Source organism: Rutidosis leptorrhynchoides, chromosome 2 (genome assembly GCF_046630445.1).
Source record: "Rutidosis leptorrhynchoides isolate AG116_Rl617_1_P2 chromosome 2, CSIRO_AGI_Rlap_v1, whole genome shotgun sequence".
Taxonomy (NCBI): domain Eukaryota; kingdom Viridiplantae; phylum Streptophyta; class Magnoliopsida; order Asterales; family Asteraceae; genus Rutidosis; species Rutidosis leptorrhynchoides.
Window position 1 is genome coordinate 659,646,147 of NC_092334.1, and position 18,759 is coordinate 659,664,905.

Sequence of the window (18,759 nt, forward strand, 5' to 3'; positions counted from 1 at the left end):
CGAATAGCCAATAGATGCAGCAGGGAGCCAGAACCCTTTAAATCGGAAGCTCACAACTCAGCCACTAACAAATCCAACTATTACTACGAAGCAGAAAATTTGGATGTCTATTAATTTAACCGCTTAAAATAATTTTTCGTAATTTAAAGAAATATTAGATAAGAAATAGAAAATTCGATGTCCTAAAAACTAGAATGGCGAGAAATAAGAAAGAAAAAGAGCGCGTCGAAAAACGTCAAAAAAGAAAAGGGTTGAAAAATAAAAGGCGTCGAAAAATAAAAATAAGAAAGTAGCGCGTCGAAACTTAAAAAGGAACTAAAAACTAAAAATTAAAAGTTGCGTCTAAAAATATTAAAGCTTAAAAGAAAAACTATATCCCAAATGGCAATATCTTAAAAAGGTACTAAAACTTAAAAAGGGCGTCGCAAAATTCTAAAGCACCTAAATCTTAGTCTAAAGAAAAAGCACTTAAGGAATTTTACGGCAAAGCCTAAAAATCTAGAAATAAAAATAAGCTACGGCAAAAACTAAATTTAAAACTAAATATGAGCAAAAAAATACAAATATTACACTAAAACAAATAAAAAGATACAAAATATAAAAATAAACTTAAAGTTGTAAAAAGTACAATTTTTATAAAAATATTATTTTTATATTATTTATTTTATAAAACTATTAATTTTATAATTTATTAAAACTAATTAAACTAAAAATACAAATTAATTAAATAAAACTAAAACTAATAATTAAATAAACTAACCTAATTAGGGTTATAATAATAATAATTATAAATTAATTAAAACCCTAAACTGTCGGCTGAAGTTACCAGGCCTGCCAACTCAAGCCATGCGATCGCATGGTTTGGAAGTTAAAATCTCATGCGATCGCATGAGGTAGGGTTTCGGGCCAAGAGCTGGGCTGCTACAGTGTTTGGGCCCGAGAGTTTTTAAATTTTTTTTTCTTTCTGTTTTCTAATTTTCTGTTTTTATATAAATACAAAATATTTAAATAAAACTTATATTTTTATCAACTAAAATAAAAATAAAGAAACTTTATAAAACTTTTAACAAACTCTTAAAAATATATAAATTTTTGTTTTTCTTTTTATATTTTTGGTTTTTTTTTTTTAAAAAAAATATACAAATATATTTATAAAATATAGTGTTTCGCCGAATCCCCGGCAGCGGCGCCAAAAACTTGATGTGTGCACCGGGGTGTACGAAATAGTATTAATTTAAATACAAAATACGACGAAATATTACACAAGTTTTAATTATTTATTTACAAAATGGATATACTTAAACCTTGCTACAACACTATAGGAGTGTACCTAATCGTAGAGTAGTATAGTTTTTAGTAAGTCCGGTTCGTTCCACAGGGAGACGACTTATTTTACACTATATTTTAAACAACTATATTTGTACAAAATATATATTTTTATATATAATAATAAAAAAAAGGGGGTTTACCGTTTAATGACCGGTTTGTCGATTTTAAAACTTTAGTCGCAGTTAAAACCTAATGTAAAATATTAAAAATAAATACAACTTAATTTAAAGCGTAAAGTAAATAACGATAATGAAATTGCGATAAATAAAATTGCGATAATTAAAAAGTACGATAATTAAAAGTGCAATTAAATATGAAAATAAAGGAATTATGATTATTTAAACTTCCGTAATCATGATGTTTGACGTGTTGATTTTTAGTTTATTCCCATGGGTTAATTGTTCTTTGTCCTTGATTATTTAATATGCCCGTCTGGTTTTTGTCCATAACAGTCCATCAGTCATAAATATAAAGTGCGAGTGTCCTCGTCAAATTATCCTTATATCCGAAGTCAAATATTCCAACTAATTGGGGACTTAAACTGTAACAAGGTTTTAATACTTTGTTTAATAATTACACCAGGATATCGACTGCGTGTAAACCAAGGTTTAATACTTTGTTAACAATTAAGCCAAGTTTTCTTGTACATAATTTCACCCCTGTTTTAATAATTCCATAGACTATTAATCCATTCCCGTGTCCGGTTAAATGAACGATTATTCGTACATATAAATATCCCGCCCATCGTGTCCGATCGAGTGTATGTGGTTATTTATAGGTACGTCCAATTGTAAATCTTCATATTAAATTAACAAACTATCATTTAGTTAAACAAATATAAAGCCCATTAATAGCCCATAGTCTAATTTCCACAAGTGTCGTTCTTTTGTCCAAACCCCAATTATGGTACAAAGTCCAATTACCCAATTTTAATATTTTTAGCCCAACATCATGATTACTTCGTCTTAAATAAGCATAATAATAACTTAAATACGAGACATTAATTTAAAAAGGAGAACATAGCTTACATTGATTATTTATCGCGTAGTGTTACACGGACAGAGCTCCGACTTTAAAACCCGTAAAATAACCTTTGCATAACCCAAAACTAATCTAATATAAAATTAACCTATATTATATATATATATATATATATATATATATATATATATATATATATATATATATATATATATATATATATATATATATATATATATATATATATATATTATATATATTATACTAAACAGAGGGAGTAATATATATTTTTGTGTGTATAAATTCGTTGCCCAAACTTGCAATTTATAGGAATGTGGCCAGAAAAAGTAGGCCATGTGATCGCATGAGATTTGTGCTTCCAGGCCATGCGATCGCATGGCCAGCTGGATCCAGCCACATTTGCTTGTTTTCTTCTTTGTCGACATAATATATAAATATATATAATATATATATAATTTATATAATTATATATATATTATATTATATTCTTGTGCATAGTAGACTTGTAATTTTTGGTCCGTTGCGTCGGGCGTTGATAGTTGACTCTGGTCCCGGTTCCGGATTTTCGAACGTCCTTTCGTATAATTTAATATCTTGTACTTTGCGTTTCGCAACTTGTACTCTTGTCATTTTTAGACGTTTCTCATCAATAATTTGAACCACTTGGATTGTATCTTGTACATTTGAGCTTTTTGGACGTTTGCGTCTTCAAATCTTCGTTTTCGCCTTTTGTCTTCGCACTTATTTATTTAAACGATTACAACTTAAAAATAGAATAATTACAACTAAAAACTTTACATATTGGAAGGATATTGATACTAAATATATGTTCATTTGGTGCACTATCAAGTACAACTTGAAATTAACCATCTCATTCATTAACAAGGTTGCATGATATGAGGCAGTCGAATCTAAAACCCAAGATTCGTCAAGAACCTCCTCTTGGCATATCAACGCATGCTCGATCACCGTAGTCACAACGCTCTCACCCAACTTAAGACTCTGGCACTTTGACTTATAGTGACCAACTTGTAAACAATTCCAACAAACCACATTCTTGCTCCTTAATGGACTTCTTGACCTAGCTCTTCCCCGACTAACACTTAAAACCGAACCCAAACTACCACTTAAATCTTTCCTACGAATACCTTCACTAAGAATCAAATATCGAATTCCTTCAAAAGTGAGCGTAGTAGTTCCGTATGAACTTCTAACAGCCATCACCGTACCGGCCCAACTATCGGGCAATGAAGATACCAAAAATAGTGCTTGAAGTTCATCCTCGAATGTAATTTTAACCGATTTCAACAGTGTTAAAATTGAATTAAATTCATTCCCGTGATCCGCTGCCGAGGAACCCTCCATCATCCTAACATTCACCAATTTCTGTATCAAGAAAACCTTGCTCAAAGCGGATGTCTTTTCATACATGTTGGATAACGCCGCAATCAATCCTGCAGTTATGGTTTGACCCACAATGTTGTAAACAACGTTCTTGGTCATAGAAAGTCGTACAACTCCTAGGGCTTGCCTATCCAACAAGTCCCACTCGCCTTGCCCCAACTCTTTCAGTTTAACACCCGTTAAGGTTGGTAAGCTTCTTTTGATAAAGAAGGTCTTCAATTTGCATCTTCCAAAAGCTAAAATCGAGAGATCTCTTGGGTAACAAACAGCAGCTCACTCACTAAACAAACATGTTACTAATGTACATGCATTCAATCCCTCTCTCGGTGGCGTAAAGTAGTCCACAGACCTGCTACCTTCAGGGAATCGCCAACGAATAGCAAAAAACCCCTTATACTCATCTTCACTATATTCAAACGTGACTTGGGCATTGTCATCTAGACCCACCGATTATTATTTGAATAAAAATTCTTACTCTCTGTTACTCGATAGCCACTTGCATACAAGTTTTAACAATGATAGTTTGAATAAAAATATGGTGCTATATTGTATAACAATCTTTTTAAAATAAAATTCTGCGTATGGAAATTGGTGATCAAACATAAAATAGTCCAAGGTGTTCGGTTCATGCAAGATCAACAATAAAGGGGGATTTAAGGGTTCCTTGAGTTTAACTCTCCGGTCCGAAGTACCGTGAATAACCCTCATACGAGATGATGATCTCAGAAAGGGTGGTTAAACATGACCCACCATCATTCGGATTAGCCGGAACTGATGGCTCAAGGGCGGTGTTAGGGTTTGTGTTATAGTAACGTTAACTAGAACTGCAAGGAGTGTTGAGTGGCTATTCCGGTTGCGCGGGTTAGCTAGTGTAAATGGTGTATTAGGAGAATAATACACTTGGGAGTGATTTTGGTAAAGGAGATAATTCCATATGATGTTCTCAGCTCAGGTTACATCGATTTATACTTGTGAGTTTTTGTCCCTTAGTGACACGTAAGGGGACAAATAGACATGCTAGTGTCACGCTGTTTTGTTCTTGTCCTTTTATTCCATTAAGCTGTAAAAACGTATTGTCATTATCTTAGTGCCGCCCCCTTATACCATGTTGTCCTTTTTCAGCCGTTATGCAGTGTCAGGGTCGTACCAGCATGCCACAGTGTCCTTTCTGTTCTAGTGTCACCGTCGTTCACTTTGGCCTTGCATGTACAATTTGAGTGGCGCCATGTGTAAACTGTGCGACCGACGTCTAATGCATATCATTTAGAAAGTGCCGTGCAATCAGGCACATTAATATGAACTTGTGCGACTATTGTGGGGCGATGCGCACCATTAGGATGTTCGCGCAATGGATGTGCAACTATGTGCATCATTAATCGGCTTGATTCAAAAACAGGTTAATGTTCTAGATAAATCGTGTTTAATTAACAATTATTTTTTTTTTTGTATAAAAGCACAACCGGTCTTGAATATGTACATAACAAGAGCGTAGGCATGCGCCTTCGCTGCTTAAAATTGTGTGCGATATTCATTACAAAGTTTTTTTTTTGTTGTGAAAATATAAAATGTTAGAAGGTTATCTAAATGAAAAATGTAGAAGCTAAAGAAGAATGCGTAAAGCAAACTTATAAAGATCAACGCAATACTAACTAAGCTGCGATAATTTACATTGGAAACATGTTTACGATTACAAGTTAAGGATTACAAAAAGTAGGCTGGAATAGTTGCAGTGTTACAAAAAATATGCAAATGCTTTTTGGGTGCTGCCTTCTAATTATGCACCCCCAAAAAAAACCAGCCATTGGTACTGATTACGTGGCGCGCATATACAGGGGACGTCCGATCCATTTAACAGCGAGGCAAGCAGGTTACGACGTTACGTTGTTTTGTGCATTTTGTTACGTCTGATCCATGTACCTCACTGCACAATTACATACATAACTTCGTTGCGTGAGAATTACATGTTTTACATATTACAAGCCTAGAAAACTCGCATTCGTTAACATAGTGAGATCGAACGGAAAAAAAACCAAGTGAAAAACACTTACAGTGTCACCAATATAACCAACAAACGTTCGATTTCAAAGGAGAACCAAGCTCATAAGTCTGCTAAATTAGTAGACTTTTGCAAACTACTAAACATCATGTTTTATTAAAGACTCATGAAAACAAACTACAAAAGAATTAAATCTTTCAATTGAAGTCAGACCACCTCATGATGCAAGTATGATTAAAAAGAGGTAATACCTGTAGACGACAATTATCCTATCAAATGTTGGTTCTTGAATTGTGATCTTGCTTGTCAAACTCCTTAAACTCGTACGATGAAAATAACAGTTCAGTAAGTTAGCAATCACTATTTATTAGGTAAAACGCTTGGATAGCAAATACAATTAGTTTGTGTTTTTATTACATACTTTTATCACATATAAAATAAGATGACTTTTTTAAAACTAAGTAGCTTTAAGTAATATCCGTTAGCTTGCAAGCATAAAAAAATTAGTTTTACAAAAATACTACAACTGATATATAAAAAAGGATAAAAGAAAAAGGAAGGAACTAAACGTTTATGGCCAAAAAGTAATTTGGTTCAAGCCAGCCCAAGTGAGATTGACCCATCTAAACCCCAAAGTTCTTTTGAATTCTGATCCTTTACCTGCCCTGCCCATTTTATCACCCCTGCCAATTACCAACATCATAATTCAAGATTTTCAAGCCAATAAGCAAAATTTGCAATAGAACTTGCCTTGTTAGTCTAATAATCCATGCCCATAGACGTCAACTGATCATGTCCACATTCTCCATGATAAAGTAGTCAGTAGTCTTATCAAATCCAATACCTCATCAGAAGATTACATACTAAAACAAATTTATACAGTAAACAATAATAACATACCATGAAACATGAAAGTGTACAGCTTCTAATAAGTCATTAAACTTGAGCTTCTCAAGTATATTATGTTAAGATATATCCAACTGTACACTTTCATTATGTTTAAGATATATCCAACCTGATACACTTTCTTTCAATAAAAAATATTAAATATTAATAAATAAATAAATAAATAAATAAATAAAGAAAATATAGTTTTTGTAGACGATCTCATCATATTATTAATTGTACAGAAAAAAGTTTCATCGCAACTTAACTAACCCGTATTGACCAGGCCAAAAACTTCCCATTTTGACCTGATGAAGATGTCACCAGAACCTCCCACTTTACTTATAAATAATCCAAATTGATAACAATTTCATAACGCATAAACAAACAATTTAGCAAAACAATAGAACCAATAGATTTATGGAAGCACAAAACAATATATTAATGAAAATAAACAAAATCAAAATTATTACCAAAGCTAGATTGTTGGTGCTGGACTAATGAACATGAGGTGGTATGTGCAGCGTGAGAAACAGTTGTATTGACCGGAGATATCGAGGAAGTATCAACTCATCCATCGGTCGTTATTATTGACAAATATTGAAACCTTAACTATTGTAGTTACATAAGATGAGTTAGAAAGCATCACACTAGCATCCACAATTGGTAAAACAAATCGATCAGTGAACAATTTCTTTTGCTTATGTGCAGTGGACATTTTTGAACAATAAATAAGCAACATTTCAATTAAACATACAAACAATTAACAAACAACAAAATGCAAAGGGGCAAACGAATGTAAACTAAAAAATTTAAACACATGTATTATTAAATTTGTTACCTACAGTTTGAATCGAAAATAGATACAACCACAACCTGCAATAATAAATCAAAATAACAAAATAAAATAAAAAATTAAATGCAGAAGATGATATATTACCCCCTTCTTATATCAAGTAACGCAAGAATAACTAAAACAAACCAAAATAAAGAAGATGAATATTAAATTTGTTACCTACAGTGTGAATCGAAAATAGATACATCCACAACCTGCAATATTAAATCAAAACAACAAAAATGGTTTTCACAGATCTAGAAGAGCAACAAAAATCCTAACAGAATTCTGTTAATTATACTTTTGGGATAATATTAAAAAGTACCTTTCGAGGTCTCCATGAAGATTGTGATCCACCAGATCCCCATTGCTCATTCTTCCCATAATTCGCTTCCTAAATTAACAAATAGAAACAACCTCAAAACCTCGAATTCGATTGAAAAACAAAACATTAATTTTAAACATACAATCAGATCAAGAGGCATAAAAGACATAAATACCTAATTTAATTGAAATTAACGATTCGTCCAGGTGTTGATTCCTTCTCCGAAAATGGGTGTTGTGGTGAGATTAGAAGGGAATTGTTTGGATTTGTGGAAGATGGTGTGTTTGTGGGTAATGGAAAAGACAAAGATGAAAAGAGAGGGCAGAGGAGTGGAGGGTATGGGTGAGAAGGAGCGGAGGGTATGCGTGTCGAGTTTAACCAGGGGTGCACGATACCTCTGACTGTCACATTTTTTCAAGATTTAATAGAAAAAAAGACCAATTGACTTCTTGACTTTTAATAGAAAAAAAAGAAAGAAAAAAAAAAGCCAATTTACTTCTTGACTTTTGTTGACTCAAATGTGAATTGGTTATGAATAGTATGAACACTATTTTTTTAGCCAATAGGAATGGAGGGATTGGAGGGTATGGGTGAGAAGGAGTGGAGGGTATGGGTATCGAGTTTAACCAGGGGTGCACGATACCTCTGACTGTCACATTTTTTCAAGATTTAATAGAAAAAAAGGAAAAAAGACCAATTGACTTCTTGACTTTTAATAGAAAAAAAGAAAGGAAAAAAAAAAGGCCAATTTACTTCTTGACTTTTGTTGACTCAAATGTGGATTGGTTATGAATAGCATGAACAATATTTTTTTTAGCCAATAGGAATGGAGGGATTGGCTGTGGTAATAGAATATATATATATATATATATATATATATATATATATATATATATATATATATATTGGTAGGATCAAGATGGAAGTAACCATTCGGGGAGAAGCGGGGGAAGCAAAAACTTTTTTTTTCGTTTTTTGAAAAAACTTTGTTCACGAACATTATAGATGAGATGAAAATATGAACATTTAGTAGAGACACTTTGTGATAAATATTTTTATTTTGGCGGGAAAACGCTCGAAGAAGTAATATATAACAATTATCGTGTTTTTCGAGCGTATTTTGAGGTTTTAGCTATTGGGGTTTAGATATTAGGGTTTAGATATTAGGGTTTATAGGGTTTAGATATTAGGGTTTAGCAATTTAGGGTTTAGGGTTTAGATTTAGGGTTTAGATTTAGGATTTAGATTGAGTTTTTAACACGAACGGTTTAGAGTTTAGGGTTTGGTGTTTTGGGTTCATGGAATAAACCCAAAACACCAAACCCTAAACCCTAAACCCTAAACTCTAAATCTGGCTAAATTTTACTTCACAAAACATGAAGAAAAAAAACGTTCATATTCTTCACGATCAATATTATCTTGAATGTTATTTTTGTCGATCTTTTTCCCGCCTAAATAATAACATTCATCACGAAGTGTCTCTTCTAAATGTTCATATTTTCGTGTGATCTTGATGCCGGAAAAAAAAAATTCAAAAAAAACGAAAAAAAAAAAAATTTGCTTCCCCCCGATTGGTTACTTCCCCATTGATGCTGCCCCTATATATATATATATATATATATATATATATATATATATATATATATATATATATATATATATATATATATATATATATATATATATATATATATATAATGCTATTATTTAAAATGAATTAAATTTACTTACAAAGTGATCAAATGCTATTATCTTGTAAAATGTCTAGTGTGTATAACACGGATATAAATGTTAGTAGGAACATAAAAATATCAAACCACAAATACACGTCACACTAAACGTAACAATAATTGATAAAGCTAACATAAAATGATTTTGTAGGATAAAAATATAAAAGCTCCTAGAAGCAAGTTCAAGTTTCATGAGATGATCTGTCATGACCGATTATGTTTCAGTAATAAACTAGTGTAGAAATGGTGTTAGTCATGGACCACATTTTGATTACTCCGTACATGCAAATAATATCAACAACTCAAATCATAAACTTAACGTGGTAAATTAAAACTTTACTTCTCTATAAATATCCGATGTCCTCGTTATCTTTCATATCATCACAATCTTCAAAATAACAAATTAAGTTCATTCAATTCTACTACCCACAAAATATGGAGTTAAGTACAAGCATTTGTATTATAGGAGTAACATCAATCTTGTTGATATATGCATGGAGAATCTTAAACTGGTTATGGTTCAAACCCAAAAAAATCCAAAAGTTTCTAGAAGAACAACGTCTTAAAGGTACCTCGTATAAGTTTATGTTTGGAGATTTCAAAGAGTTGTCGGAGATGATGAAGGAAGCCAAATCTAAACCCATGAGTTTATGTCATGATATTGGACCTCGTGTCTCGCCCTTCTACCATAAAGTTCTCAATACTTATGGTATGTATTTTGATATCAAAAATACTCTATTATGTTAAAAGTTAAATATTTTTTTTGTTTTTAGATAGTTGTTTTCTTTATTTAGGACCTATAAGTGAACAGACTCATAGAATCATACCGACATACCGTTACTTTTATTTATTGTCCACAACAAAAATTACACCGGTAAAGAAAAACAATCACTTAGTTTTTAGTTATCAGATGTACTTTTTGTTAACTTTCTATTTTTACTTCTTATTTTCTATCTACTTTTTTGTTATACTTGCGGAAACATGGGCATAAAGAAACCTTACATGATTATTCTTATATATTTATAGAAGTGAACCGTTAACTTGAAACAATCTAAAAATAAATACTAGATAATAATAAATATGAAATCGAGGAAATACAATTTATTACTCACTTCGGTCATAAAACTGTTACTTTTACAATTTAGACAGTTGTTATCTTTTCCTAATTGTGGAGTACTTTAATAGATAAGGAAAAGGATGGCCATGGTGTTTTCATCCTTGAAGTTATTTTCAAATGTGGTTTCTATGATTAAATCGGTGACCTTCTGTGAGATAACGAAACATTTTTCCAATCAAGTTATTAGAATAGAGTAAAAATTTATGGAGTATAGTTTTGTCAATTCCCCTTCGTATTACATTTCTTTACATAACATTTGATATTGTGGTTGCATAATCCCTGTATAGATGTAGTGCAAAATGTTTCGGAATATTGTTACTTAATGTGACATATTAATTTAAATTCTAACTATATAGGTAAGAATAGTTTTACATGGATGGGAACAAGGCCCGTGGTACACATATCTGAACCAACTATGATACGTGAGGTGTTTAATCGTTATCAGCAATTCCAAAAACCGAGGGGTGGTAATCCCTTATCAACGTTGCTAGTGAAAGGAGTAGGCGCCGCTGAGGGTGATAACTGGGTTAAACATAGAAAAATTATCAATCCTGCATTCCATATGGAGAAACTCAAGGTCTGTTATCTTAAAGTGATTCTGTTTTTTGTACACGCAATTACCTATTTGTTATGTTGTCAGAATTACCTTTGCATGCAGCATATGGTGCCCGCATTTTATGTGAGTTGCAACGAGATGATCAATAATTGGGAGAAATTGGTGACCACAAAAGGCTCTTGTGAAGTGGATGTGTGGCCCCATCTTTCAAAACTTTCAAGTGACGTAATTTCACGTACAGCGTTTGGTAGTAGCTTTGAGGAAGGAAGAAAGATATTTGAACTTCAAAGCTGTTAAAATTAGTAATGCATTTCTAGAATAATCTAGACTTAATATATATTTAACTAATAGATATTTAGTTACTAATTACTAGAAATTGCTAGAGTATAGTAGCTAGTGTAATTAGAAGTAACTAGAAATATGGTTGGTAAAAAAAATCAGAAGCTTCTAGTGAAGCATAGCCGACATTGTATGGCTATAAATAGCCAATTGGTGTTGCTTGATGGATGTACACAACAATCACACAAATTTGAGTCAACAGAATTCAACTTTCAAAAACTATCTTCTTCATATTCTATAATTGCAAAAATCCCTCATTTATAACAACTAATTAAACTTATAAACACTAAATCACTTCTAACTAAACTAATCATCACAATTTAATTAATCTAAAATTACTACAAATCTAACAAGTGGTATCAAGAGTCGTGTTGCGCGTTCGTTCGAGTACACCATGACTACCGTTGGTGCATACAATATTCCCGTCCCCATCTTTGTGGGATATTGTCGAAGTCGGATTTACAACTCCAAAAGACGCTGAAACTCTGTCCGCGGAAGAACAAGAAAAATACAACAAAAATGTAGTCAGAAATGCTGCTGCTCTTGCTACATTCAACAAGCCTTGACACCGTCTATCTTTCCACGAATCATGGGAGCTACGACAGCCAAAGAGGCGTGGAAGATCCTTCAAGAAGAATTTCAAGGGAATGTCAAGGTGAGATCCGTCAAACTACTAACTCTAAGACGAGATTTTAAAATTTTAAATATGAAAGAGATTGAGACCGTTAAAGACTACTATTCTAGAATAAAAGAAATAGTAAATCAAATGAGAGCCTATGGAGATTCTATAACTAAAAAGATCGTAGAAAAAATACTTATCAGTATGACTGAAAAATACGATCATGTCATTACTGCTATCGAAGAGTCGAAAGACATCGAGACTCTGTCGGTACCAGAATTAATTGGCTCTCTTGAAGCATATGAGGCTAGACTGAGTCGGCGTAGTGAAAACTCACTCGAAAGTGCCTTTCAGTCTAAACTCAAATTAATGTCTCAAAAATCTAATACTGAGGGGAAAAGAAATTTTCAAGAAAACTCGCGAGGAGGAGAAAAACCCAGAACCGGGTTCGATCATAGAAGAAGAAGTTACCCTCCATGTGGTATTTGCAAAAAGACAAACCACTTGGAGAAGGATTGCTTCCACAAAGGAAAGCCACAATGCAATAACTGCAAAAGATTTGGGCATCTAGAAAAAGATTGTCGTTTAAAACAAAATCATCGAGCTAACTTCACGGAAGAAAGTGAAGACATACCGGAGAACAAAAATCAGCTATTCTATGCCTGCCATGTCGCAAATAAACAGAGGGACGATACTTGGTTGATCGACAGTGGGTGCAGCAACCACATGACAGGGGATGAGAAGTTATTTCATAGTATCAACACGTCAGTAAAATCCCGCGTCAAACTAGGGAATGGAGCGCTTGTTGATACTAAAGGCAAAGGTACTATTACTGTTCAAACTAATAACGTCACTCGATCTATTAATGACGTTCTTCTAGTACCAAGCCTAGCAAGTAACTTGCTAAGTGTTGGTCAAATGATGGAGCACGGCTACTCTTTACTCTTCGAAGAAAATTCATGTGTTATTCGTGACAAGAAAAACAACTACAAATTAATAGCTGAAGTGCCAATGGAGAACCGTAACTTTCCGCTTCGTTGGCAGTATATCAGAGACACGGCCATGAAAGTTCAAGTTGAAGAATCATGGCTATGGCATCGAAGATTTGGCCACTTTAACTTTCACGCACTAAAAACCCTCCAACAGAAAAATATGATGAGAGACTTGACAAACATAGAAGAAATCACTGACACGTGTGAAAGCTGTATGATGGGCAAGCAACATCAAAAACCTTTCCCTCGTGACAAAGCCTGGAGAGCGAAAGGTATACTGGAGGTGGTGCACACCGACGTTTGTGGACCAATGAGGACCCCGTCTCTTAACCAAAACAGGTACTTTATTATCTTCATAGATGATTTTTCTAGAATGATGTGTGTTTATTTCATGCATGAAAAATCTGAAGTCTTCACGATATTCAAGAAATTCAAAAATTACGTAGAAAAAAGTAGTGGCCATTATATAAAAACACTAAGGAGTGATAGAGGAAAAGAATACACCTCTACACAATTCAATAAATTTTGCGAAGATGAAGGAGTTAAACGCCAACTCACTGTTGGTTACGCCCCTGAACAAAATGGCGTCTCTGAACGCAAAAACAGAACTGTAATAGAAATGGCGAAAACAATGATACATGGAAAAGGCCTTCCAAACAGTTTCTGGGCTGAAGATGTATACACAGCTGTATATATACTAAATCGATGCCCCACGAAAGCCTTCGAAAACAAGACTCCGATAGAGGCATGGAGTGGAAGGAAACCGTCTGCGAAACATCTGCGAGTATTTAGATCTATCTGCTACATCCATATTCCAAAGGAGAAACGTCACAAGCTCCAAGAAAAATCAGAGAAGGGAATATTCTTGGGCTATAGCACACAATCAAAAGGTTACCGAGTCTACAACTTGAAGACCAATAACATTGTAATCAGCCGAGACGTGGAGTTTGACGAAGACGCTTCTTGGAATTGGGAGAAAGATAAAGTCGAAGAAACAAACATATTTGTCGAGGATATCTTAGAAACTCCAGCTCAACAACCACTACAAACAGAGCATCTTAGTCATGAAAGTACTGGAGAAACGAGCCCTACTACGCCAACTTCTCCATCAGCAACAATACCTATGGCACAAGACGAGTCAAGTCCAGAGTCAACACCTGAAAGAGTCAAAAAGTTAACAGAGGTATATGAGACTTGCAACTTCACAACTATAGAACCCGAAAGCTATGAAGTTGCAGCCAAAGATGAAAAGTGGGTGGCTGCTATGAACGAAGAAATCAGAATGATCGAGAAAAACAACACATGGGAGTTAGTTGATCCTCCAGAAAATAAAGAAATCATTGGAGTTAAGTGGGTTTACAAAACAAAGCTCAACCCTGATGGTTCTATACAAAAACACAAAGCAAGGCTAGTAGCTAAAGGCTACTCGCAACAGCCTGGAGTCGACTACACCGAAACTTTTGCAACTGTAGCACGACTTGATACTATAAGAGCACTTGTGGCACTAGCAGCTCAACGAAGGTGGAAGATTCACCAACTAGATGTGAAATCTGCCTTTCTAAATGGATTTCTCGGAGAAGAATTATACGTAGAGCAACCACAAGGGTTCATCCAGAAAGGAAAGGAAGATCAAGTTCTAAAGTTGAAGAAAGCCTTATATGGACTTAAACAAGCACCACGTGCTTGGCACAGTCGCATTGATAGCTACTTCACAAGTTCAGGGTTCAGGAGGAGTCAAAGTGAGCCCACACTCTACATTAAAACCCAAGGTAACTCTGACACTCTCATTATTTCCTTGTATGTAGATGATCTTATATATACGGGAAACAATGAGAGAATGATACAAGAATTTAAAGAAGACATGATGAAAACATTCGAGATGAGTGACCTTGGTTTGATGCGTTATTTTCTTGGCATCAAAATTAGCCAAGAAAATGAAGGCATCTTCATATGCCAAAAGAAATATACAGAAAATCTTCTAAAAAAGTTTAAACTATACGGTTGTAAAACCGTAGCCACGCCACTAGTTGCCAATGAGAAGATGAGACAAGAAGATGGATCGGAGAAAGCGGATGCTTCAAGATTCAGAAGTCTCATTGGAAGTCTACTATATCTAACAGCAACAAGACCAGACATCATGTACGCAACGAGTCTGCTATCCAGGTACATGAAAAACCCTACTCAAGTACATTACGGAGCTTCTAAAAGAATACTATGATACTTGCAAGGTACCATGGACTATGGTATATGGTACAAGCCCACTATAGACTTGAAGCTTCGTGGATACACTGATAGTGATTGGGCCGGATCAGTCGATGACATGAGAAGTACTTCAGGATACACATTCACACTTGGATCTGGTGTATTCTCTTGGACATCAAAGAAACAAGAAACGGTAGCACAATCATCAGCCGAAGCCGAGTACGTTGCAGCTGCAAACTCAGCTAATCAAGCTATATGGCTAAGGAGAATTCTAAAAGACATGGGCGAAAAACAAGATGAAGCTACAAAAATATTCTGTGACAACAAGTCTGCAATCGCAATGGCAAAGAATCATGTGTTCCATGGCAGAACGAAACATATTGACATCAAGTATCACTTTCTACGAGAATTCTCTGCCAACAAAGATATTGAATTAATATACTGCAAGACCGAAGAACAAATTGCAGATATTTTCACTAAAGCGTTGCCAAGACCAAAGTTCGAAATCCTACGAAACATGCTCGGAGTAACATCGAAATGCATTAAGGAGGAGTGTTAAAATTAGTAATGCATTTCTAGAATTATCTAGACTTAATATATATTTAACTAATAGATATTTAGTTACTAATTACTAGAAATTGCTAGAGTATAGTAGCTAGTGTAATTAGAAGTAACTAGAAATATGGTTGGTAAAAAAATCAGAAGCTTCTAGTGAAGCATAGCCGACATTGTATGGCTATAAATAGCCAATTGGTGTTGCTTGATGGATGTACACAACAATCACACAAATTTGAGTCAATAGAATTCAACTTTCAAAAACTATCTTCTTCATATTCTATAATTGCAAAAACCCCTCACTTATAACAACTAATTAAACTTATAAACACTAAATCACTTCTAATTAAACTAATCATCACAATTTAATTAATCTAAAATTACTACAAATCTAACAAAAGCGAACAAGCGGATCTGGTTTTGAAGGTTGTAAATTCAGTTTACATTCCAGGATCAAGGTGAATAATAATTAATGATATTATATGTTTTTTATATATAATAACCATCATAAGATGCAAATTGGTCACGGGATAACCCGGTTCTACCTAAGTATTCGCCTTGACGTGAACGTGAAAACCTTATCCATTTGTCATTTATATGATTGTAGTGGTGACCACTTGCGCTAACAGAGCAGTGCGCATGGTACCCTCGCGTATCCGGGTTCATGGGATGGGAACGTCGTGGGTTCGAATACAGGGGATGTTATCTTGAAATTTTGCCTTATGGGCACTTAATTTGGGGTTTCTTCTAGGGGGTTTTCTCTAGATTGTGCCTTCTGGACAGTTAATCCGGGGTTTCCACCTGACACGTGGTCCGGATAAGATCGGGTGGGTGGCTTTCGGCTCCTGTTAGTGACTCCTAACATGTTGTTCCAGAAAAAATATATGATTGAACTGGTGATATCATTGTAATTGGATTTCATAATGATGAAATGACATTCAACAGATATTTGCCCACAAAAATCAATCGGAGGATGAAAGAGATTAATCGAGAAGTGAGAAGCTTGATAACGAACATTATCAATAAACGATTTGCTGAGATGAAAGCCGGAGAAACTAGCAAAGATGACCTTTTTGGCATACTTTTGGATTCTAACAACAAAGAAATTAAGGAACGTGGGAATAAGAAATTCGGTTTAAGTATAGATGAAGTCATCGAAGAATGCAAGTTATTCTACTTTGCAGGACAAGAAACAACCGGAAATTTGCTTGTTTGGACTATGATTTTATTGGGTTTGAACACAGAATGGCAAACACTAGCTAGAGAAGAAGTTTTACGTGTTTTTGATGATAAGAAACTAGATGTAGACAGTTTAAGTCATCTAAAAGTAGTAAGTTTTCGGTATTATATTTGGGCTTTTGGGTTTGCTAACATGCTCTCAAAATAACTAATGAACTGATAAACACTGAAATGGAAAACTTGCTTGTTTGGACTATGATTTTATTGGGTTTAATATTTGTGTATCCTAATTAATTATCTCATTTTTGCAGATCAACATGATTTTCAATGAGGTTCTTAGACTATACTCTCCAGGAGTATTACTGAGACGACAAGTACATGAAGATACTAAGTTGGGTAACTTAACTATACCGGCAGAAACTCTAATCCAAATAAATATATTGTTGTTACACCATGGCAAGGAAACTTGGGGTGAAGATGTGAACGAGTTTAAGCCCGAAAGATTTTCTGAAGGTGTTTCAAAAGTGCCTAAAGGAGCCAGATATGTTCCATTTAGTGCTGGCCCACGTACATTTATTGGTCAAAACTTTGCTATGCTAGAGGGGAAAATGGCTCTTGCAATGATTCTACAATGCTTCTCTTTTGAGTTATCTCCATCGTACTCGCATGCTCCGCACCCTATATTTAGTCTACAACCTCAGTTTGGTGCTTATTTGATTCTACACAAACTATAGATACTTATCATAGTTATTTACTAGCTTATTCCTTTTTAATAGCACATCGTTTTGTTATATATGTTTTATCTATTATATATATATTTATTGTTAGTTGTCGCTTTCTCTATCTCGTTGTGAGGCATATGTTATGCAAAGTATTATGTTTAGAAATAAATATTACCTATATTGTTGTGTTGAAATAATCTATCTGGCTTTTCTTCAAGCAATGTGACTCACAAGTTTTAAAATTGGGCAAATGGCCCAAAAAGGTAACATAATTTACCCAGTTTGACAATCAAGATAACCCTCAATTTGCACAAGCTCGAAAAGGATTTCAATTTAAATTTTGCTCGCAAAAAGGATTGCGTGTTCAAATTTTTTGAAATTGAGGTAATTTTCATCAAATTCATTAACGATCGTTAGTTAAAATACAAAATTGGTCCGTGAAGTTTGTTAAAAAATTTCACCACTCATCTTTTTCATCATCAATTCATATTATTCATCTTCATCCCCAAATTTTCATAAACCCTAATAAAATTATTCAAACTTGTTTTTATAATCTACTACTAAACAATAAAATTGATCGATGTACAAATACATGTTTATCGAATTTCAATTGGAAGTAGTACAAACTGATTCACAAATTCTTGATTATCACACCATCATTTTTCATCTCATTAATTTAACACACAACATCAAGCATCTCATCTCAATTGCATCAGGCGATTAAGTTTTGATTCTCCAGCTTCACATGTCGATCACCAAATCTGAATAATAAAGCAGATCTAATAAACTGTAACACCCGTTTTTCTACTTACATCGTATGAACGTCTCACGTAGCCCAAAGGTACGTAATTAATCTTTAAAACTCATCTACATAGTTACATATGACTTAAAATGGTTTAAGATTTGAGTTTGGGGTGCAACTGGTAATCTGTCGCGTTTTGATGAGTGGTATCGTGTTTTGGTACGTCGCGA

General features: G+C 34.0%; 1 long non-coding RNA gene and 1 pseudogene across 2 annotated transcripts; one reads left to right on the forward strand and one right to left on the reverse strand.

Annotated features, from left to right (window-relative positions):
- Positions 1-5,610: 5,610 nt before the first annotated feature.
- Positions 5,611-8,150, reverse strand: LOC139893841 (uncharacterized). Of its 2 annotated transcripts, XR_011774724.1 has the most exons (6): positions 7,952-8,150; positions 7,777-7,845; positions 7,632-7,666; positions 7,090-7,492; positions 5,983-6,594; positions 5,611-5,656 (listed from the first exon to the last, which is right to left on the reverse strand). It is a non-coding gene; the product is annotated as an uncharacterized lncRNA (long non-coding RNA). The 2 variants fall into 2 exon arrangements; XR_011774723.1 differs by having other exon boundaries at positions 5,617-6,594.
- Positions 8,151-9,941: 1,791 nt separating this feature from the next.
- LOC139893840 (cytochrome P450 CYP72A219-like) lies at positions 9,942-17,799 on the forward strand (annotated as a pseudogene).
- The last annotated feature ends 960 nt before the right edge of the window (positions 17,800-18,759 follow it).